The sequence below is a fragment of the Camarhynchus parvulus genome, chromosome Z (genome assembly GCF_901933205.1).
Source record: "Camarhynchus parvulus chromosome Z, STF_HiC, whole genome shotgun sequence".
Lineage (NCBI taxonomy): Eukaryota > Metazoa > Chordata > Aves > Passeriformes > Thraupidae > Camarhynchus > Camarhynchus parvulus.
In genome coordinates, this window is record NC_044601.1 from 33,362,592 (window position 1) to 33,370,925 (window position 8,334).

An 8,334-nucleotide genomic window follows, 5' to 3' on the forward strand; every position below is an offset into this window, starting at 1 on the left:
AAAACATTGAATAAATCCTCACTGGATGATTATCCCAAAGGGATGAAAGATGCTGAGGGCTGGAAGTATCTTCAATGCTAGCAGGAAGGAAAGAGACCCTACTGTTTTGATCCATGTCTTTCTTTGTACCCTCTGAGACCTTCCTCAGCAGTGTCAGTGCAGGACATCTATGGTACACAGCCTCACCCAAATTACTGTTCAGGAATTGAATTTGACCATACTGCAACAACACAACAGCTCAAAAACTCTGGCTTACTGTGGACATACCAGCTCCATGTGAGCTATCCTTCAATGAGAGCAAGAATGATTAGCAGGAGGATCTGACTCCTGAATCTGCCTGCCCAAAGCTATTTCCTATAAATCATGCTTATTGCAGCAAGGACCATTTTTTCTCTTCATATTGAATAGTCCATTTCTCCCTTACTTCTCCCGAAGAAAAGGGGGTAAAAAATAAAAAACAAACCCAAAACACCAAAGCCCACACATTCCAGTTGTTTATAGGTTAAAAACCTCAAATAAAATATGCTTGTGAAAAAGAACTCTTCATAATGAAAGTGAATCAAACCTGCATTGCATGGGTAACAGCTGACCTCACAGTATCACATTTATCAACTGTCCTGGGACACCAGAATTTAAGGAACTGCACCGTCACCTATGAAAATTGCCTCAATCAGTGAATTTAATTTTTTTTTTCTCAAGGTAGGCATGGTTTATGGCACAATGTCTCACTAGTATAAAAATTCAAATGACTGCACACATCAGGGAATATTAAATCACACAAGTCAGATTTTATTTTCTCTAAGGAAGAGTCTAACCCTCTCCAGTGCTCCAAATAAGATTACTACTATTGCAAATAGGAAAAAAGCTAACTCACTTTTTCAGAGATTGTTGCCTTGGAATTTTTACATAATAACCAAATTGCTAATCCAGAAATTACTACCAATAACAGGTTGTATCCTTTTGCTCTTTAGACATCTCTATAAATAGATTACAATCTGACTGGATAAATTCCATCTCTGAGCCCCAGTTCATTTATGTGTGGGATAGACTTTGATATGTGTGCTGCTGAGAATAGTAAGTATAACGACAGAAAGACATCTAGAATGATAACCAGTCTCTTGGTTTTCAAGTAGGATGGGAAACCAGATGTTATTTTTGAAATTCAGAGCACTGGTCTTTATTGATAAAGGATGATATTTCATCTGGCAGAAGGAAATCCATCACACTTTGTACAAAGGATCCTGTTAACAATTGTATCAGAGGACAGTAACACTCATGTCAACATCTTTCGTATCCACTCTTTTGGCCACTCTTAGCAGATACACCATTATTTTGAGGTACCCAAGCTGCCCCAAAATGTCTAATGAAAGAAGAGAAATGAGAAATCAGTACCTGCACTGCTACTGGGTAGTTCTAACAAATATTCACATTTTAAAAAAATATTTTGCAGAATATAAAGATAATACTGTTGCTTATTCTGACACAGTCAAATTGAAGTATATGAATTTAAATTCCTGCTATTGTTCTCATATTCCAATGGAGATACTGCATTGTTAGCGATGTCTTGTCACAAGATTTAGTCAAAAGGTTGAACAAATATGCAGATAGACACTAACTCACTAACAGCACTTGAACTACCCTTTAAGTTAATATTCTGATCTTAAAATGAGCTAAGATAGAGAAGGGGACAGCTCTGTATGACTGAGCTTTCTGTTTCTACGGAAGGTTTTCCCTGGAGAACTGCAGCTCTCTGAAAGAACAGACACAAAACCATAAGCAAAAATTATATCCTAAAGGGAGAGATTTACCTTCAGGATGAAGTGCAAAACAAAACAAATAGTTGTTTTTTTTTTTCATTAAAAATGCTGCTGTATGAAATTTATATGTCAAACCAAATGACAGCATAATATGTTGGCCCTGGTTGGACACCAGGTGCCCATCAAAGCTGCTCTGTCACTCCCCTCCTCAGCTGCACAGGAAAGTGAAAACATAATGAAAGGCTTGAGACAAAAACAGGGATGGGTCACTCACCAATTACCATCACAAGCAAATTGAATCAGAGAAGGATAATGAGAAATATAACCAAAACTTTAAACACCTTTGTCCAAGACCTCCCTTCTTCCCTGGCTCAACTTCAGTTCCAGTTCTCTACCTCCTCTTTTTCAGCAGCAGAGGTGGACAGGAATGGGGCTTGTGTAGTCTCTGCTGCTCCTTCTTTCTCTTCCTCTTCTCCTGCTCCGGTGGGGGATCCCTCCCACAGGAGACAGTTCTCCATGAACTTCTCCAATGTAAATCCTTCCCATGGGCAGAAGTTTTTCACAAACTGCTCCAGTGTGGATCCATTCCGTGTCATCCTTCAGGAACAGACTGTTATAGCGCAGGTCCCCCATGGGGTCACAAGTCCTGACAACAGACCTGCTCCAGCCTGGGCTCTTCTCTCCATGGGGCTGGATGGTCACATCCCCCTCGGCGCATCCACCTGCTCGAGCATGGAGTCCTCCACAGCCTGCAGGTGAATCTCTGCTCCACTGTGGACCCCTGCAGGCAGAGGGGCACAGCTGCTTCATGATGGACAGCACCAGGGGGCTGCAGGGGAATCTCAGCTCTGGTGCCTGGAGTACCTCCTCCCCATCCCACCTCGGTGCTGTAGGGCTGCTGCTGTCACATCTTCTCATTTCTCTCCTCTTGCTGTAGCTGTGCAGCATTTTCCCCCAGCCCCACAGAGGCCCTGTGATCCACCCAACCCCTTGCCCACCAGCTGCAACCCCTCAGTGAGCAGCAGGCTCTCCACAAGCAATAGACCTCTTGCTTCAGATGGGCACTCTGGATTCTGGGCAGGCCATTCTCATTCTCCTGCGTGGCAGGACATCTGGAAGATTAGTGCCCTCTGACAGCACCAGGCTGGGCCCAGGAGATGGCAGCTGGACAGGAGCCTGCAGGGTGTCCTGATGGAGCAACACAGGGCAGGGATGATGTCCAGGTGTTAGAAAGATAAACTACTGTCAGTAGAACTACCTGGCTAAGGTTTAGAGCTGGACATGCTTCAGTGGTCTCAGACCTAAGGTGAGGCTGACGAGGCTTGGGGAGAAGGATGTACTACTTACTGATAATGGACACAACGAATACAGAACTTACAGGCAGAACTCCCAAGACAAGGAAGAAACTCATGAAGCCAACTCAGGAACCGTGCTGAAATCAGCTCTCTCTGGGTAAAAGATAATTCTAGCAGGAGGAGTCAGAGTCACTTACTCATGGGCCACTGACCCAAGAAAACCACCATATTTGAGCGTGCAGATTAATAAGTATAAGAAGCAAGGGAATCTTTTAACCAATAGAATATAGAACACTAATTAATAAGAGAATCATACAACTTGCAGTCAATGAACATTTCTGTCTTTGCTAAAGTTTATAAAAACAATGAAAAGTTGATATAGTCATTGGGCTGGCTTCATGGGTTAGCACCCAGCACCTCTTTCTGTGCAGAACTGTAAATAAAGCAAATACCTCAATTCTGTGTGAGGCTTCTTGCACATGGGGTGAAAGAACCCATTTTGGGAAAACAGCTTTGCTGAGGACACATTCATAAGACATGCTGATTTTCTAACCATTCTTGCCTGTGCCTGGCCCATTCTAGGAGCAGGGCAGGGGCAGGCAAGGCACCAGAGGTTTGTAATTCAACACTACATGGTTGCTGTGGCCCAGCAAGTCACCAATCACCACTTCACTCATGATAGTGCCAAATCATAGAGGGCAAGATAAGGAAGAAACTCATGGATAAATGACCTGCTCAATTCAAGCCATCTGTCAACAATCACTAGAATTCTAAGCAAGGAAAGGATAAAAAAAAAAAAGTGAAATAGGTCATTGCTGAATTTCCTCTGTCTTTAAAATGTCAAGTTTTTTCATGAGTTCCTGAAATTAACATTTTTATTTTGGCTAGTGAAAAAGATAAGAGTGTACAGACACTTTTTATTAGAACACTCATTTAATAACACTGTTACAGCACATTGCAAATCAAGAAAAACATAAACCTACTGTAGGCCAGGAAAAAAATGAAGTCCCAAATTCAGATAGAGAATTGTACTCAGACTTCCGGGGTATTATTTTAGGTTAGGCAAAAATGACTGCCACAATGAATTATTTGACTCAGGTTGAATGACAAATTTATGCCCCAAATTACAGCCATCTGATATCCATATGTGGGTAAACCACATACATGCAGCTGGAAAAGGGACTTATCACTCATGAAAAAAAGTTTCACCCTTGAGGCCCTAGAAAGATCTGAAAGCAGTCTTCAAAGAGCTCAGCTCTTTTTCATCTCAATTCTTTACTCAACTTATACATAGCACGATCCAAACATCTAGACAACTGCAGATTTTCTTGATGAAAATCATGTATTACAAGGAAAAGATCCCCAAATGTTGATGCTTATAACTAACTTGTTTATTTTATCTACTTATGTTTCGTATTTCAAAAATGCTTCCATAAAGATGAATCTATTTTTACAAAGACAAAAGCAAACATCTATCACAAAGTATCTAATTTAACCACAAACCTGATTACCTTTTGCGCTCATTCTTTATAAAATACAAAGCTGAGTGCACTATTAGTGCTGATATGATGGTTCCTTGACTAATGAGGACTCTGTGCTTATCTACTGCTCTCTTCAGTAACCTGAAATCAAAGGTAAAGCTCATTTTATTAGTACAAAGGCTAATTCTTACTCTTCATTACAAAGAGCTACTAAAAATAACTGTGAGATTTACCTTTGCCTCTATATTTAAATATATATTTAGATAGATAAAAAGTTACATTCCATTTTTGATCCTAGATTCTGCAGAAGTTCATTCTTGGCGACAAAGCCTGTAATTATTTTCTTCCATTTACACTGGACATGAAAACATTAATGATAGAAAAATCAATAAAAGCATTTTCTAAATTCAACACTTCAATTTTCTGGCAGAATAAAGTTTGTAAAATACATATGTAAACAATACTTCCTGTATTTTTATTCCTTACCTTTATTAATTTCTATATATTTTTCACTAAGTTAGTAAAAGTGATGGCTTCTAAAGGTGAACTGGATGTCTCTTGTTTTTCTTCACAAGTGAGCTTGTACCAATTTTTTGCATGCACAAAACATGAGAAAGGATATTGAACTGCCTGAATTGCTTCAAAAGTTATAGAATACATCTCACAGAATAATCTGTGTTTTTAAGACAGCAGTTTTCTGTTTATAGACTTCTGCACTTCAAATTTTAGAAATATGATGAGGTTGGACAGTATAATTTCAAAATACTACTGATTCTTTAGATCAGTTTCTGCAATTTTTTTTGGTAGCAGAGAAAATTTTCAAATTTATTCTCTATTCATATTGTAATTTTAATTGCAAACTTTGACACAGAACTTCTCTACACAGAACTGACATATTTGCATAGGAAATGGGAGTAATGCTTCCTGCCTGAACACTTCAGCAGACCTTCTTTTTATTTTTCTTTTAAGTTTTGTAAAAGAAGACAGAAGCACTATCTAGATCACCTTCATCTCAGGTGCAGTAATCACTAAAGCTTGCAAGCAGTGTTGGGAGGCAAGTCAGGTAGGTGGAGAATCAGCTTCATGTCACTTCTCTTGTACTTCTTTTCCTAGGCAACAGGTCTACAAATTATTTAGGAAATCTAAGAAGTACTTATAATTAGGTCAAACCTGACTAAAGCAGAATCTTATTTACACATACATAAATATATGTAACTGAACACAGAATATTTAAATCATAACAACTAAGCCCACTGAATAAAATTATGTTAATATTATGAAGTTTTTCTTGTAAGAACTGTGTCTTTATAGGAGTTCATACATTAAATAAACACCAGATGTCCTATCACATTAAAAATATTCTAACATTGATGTTTATTATAGATTCCTGTTTTGATTAATATTTCCTCTTTGACTATTCCCCTTTTCCCTCTATTTGTCTTCCTTTTCTCCTCCTTAAAGGGAATATTCCTAGTATTCCTCTGGGTAGATTCTGTGGCCAACAATCTAACAGATTAACAACACAAACAGCCAAATCAAATGCATTACTACTTAGTTACAGCTCATTTACTCCCCGTTTCTCATCTTGCATTCATTGCAGCACAGAAACCAGGCAGTCAAAAAAACAGAGACTCTTTAATACATTAGGCTCATGCCCTACTTTCCCTTCCTTTTCCAATTTCGGTCTCTGTCCTTTAGAAATAACTTTGAAGCAGCAGCTTTGATGCAGATCAAAGTGAAGCCTCAGAACTATTAGGTCCCCAGCGTTCCTTCACCATTTTTGCATATTTTGGCAGATTTTAGCAGATTTTTGCAGACCTTCAATCAATAGTTTTTTGCTGAAGCAGAAAGGACTCATGTTTACATGTATATTGAGAACAAGTATGTTACACATAGTAATTTGCACAAACTATTTCACACTAGAGAGTTTCACTTAATTATCCATATTCAAGCATCCACTATGGTTGTCTTCTCCTTCTTCCACAGATCTCTGCATACATTTCTCTCCTATTACCATTACAGATTTGTTTACTGAACTGTGAAGTAAGTGCAATCTTCTGGAAGGCTCCATTCTCCTTAACATTACCATGTACTAATGGATTGGTCTTCAAAGTCTGTAAGTTTTGTTGCTTTAGTGGATTTAGTAGGTTTCATAATGATCTTACACAGAATTTACAGCAGGAAAAAGTAGGGAAGCAAAGATAAACCACGGCAAACCATGAAAATGCATTACTATCCACGGAGACTATGATATACACAACGCATGTGTTAAGGGAGAGGAAAAAAAATACAAAATTTCTTTGGACATACTCAAAAGTGTAAGGACACTGAGCCAAAGAGGAGACTGAGACTGTATTCTGAAGATGTCCTTATCAATTGGTCACTCAAAAATAAAGATTTTTCTGAACAACAACAAGCATCCTTGGCTTGAAGTTATGCTGCCATAGGATATGCCATGCTTACACAGCTATTGATACTGAAGCAAATTTGGATAGTTACTGGCAAACATCTGTTTCTCTTACACAACTCCCCATGCTTAATGCTTTCTACAGCAAGGGAAAGATCTTTGTTTTCATTATACTCAAATTTTTTGAAGTATTTTCTCACAAGCAGTGCTGTCTGAAACCACAGCTTCAGCAAATTCCTACTTAACAGAGGATATTAAGTAAGATGACAAAATGTATCTGCAGAAACTTCACCTGTTAGAATTGCATGATGAGAGATTATGGAGCAATCAGGGAGGGAAAAAATACTTCTCTTCAATAAAGTATGGTGAAAATTCATGCATATCTGTGTTCCTCTTCACATTCCAGAAATCCTGGGAAACTAGGCAGATGTTTGTTGCTTCCTTTCACTGGCTCTCACTCTGCAGCTGAGTGTTTGCTGTGACTCAGATCACTACTTGCAGGGTTTCAGCCTGGAAATTTCCATAGCTTCATGCAATGCTGGCCCATCACAGTTCCTTGGCTGCTCTGCCAGAGAAATAGGAGCCAAACATGCTTCTTTAATATAAAACTGCTCCATCTCAGGGCCATCCTTAATAAGCCTAGCTCACAAAAAAGCCTCTTCTGGGGTCCTACCCCTCAACATGAACCTCAGTTTAAGCTAAGCCACATACGATCTAGACTCAGTGCTCATAAACTCATTAAGTATTTCTAGTTGCAACTAGTATGCTTCCTGTACACTTTGAGCCAATAAAAATGAAAAAAACACCAAGTCTTTGTTATTATTTTAAAAATGTGGAGATGACATGATCTCTCTACTTCTTCCCCCTCAATGTATTCATTTCCAGCAAAACGTTCACTTTATTTAGAACAGCACAACAGATTTCTTTATTCTAACCCATATTTCCTTATTGCTGTTAGAAAAACACATTTTTGCCCTGACAAGTTTTATTCCAGGTAGTGTTAGGCTGTCTGTTGAAGCACATAACAGGTATTGCCCACACAGTACCTCTTCAGCAAGATCACGCAGGCAATAGCTTTTAATAATTTGCTTGACTACAAAAGGTGTGACTGGGTGGTGTGTCTGGATCACAACCAAGTTCCTCTGAAACAAGTGACAAGTAATAGCTAAATCCCAAGCTGGTAACTCCATTAGAAAGAAGGATATAAGGATATAAAACCACCAAAATTAAAAACTAGTACACAGAAAGTTAAAATCTGAGAGAAACACAGTAGTGTGCTATTTTCTGTCCTTGATCCTATATGAAAATGAACTATCGCACACACAAATTTTTCTCAGTGTTTGTGACCAACAGTTTCTAATCTAATTATTAGTTTTAAAATACTTTTAAAAAAT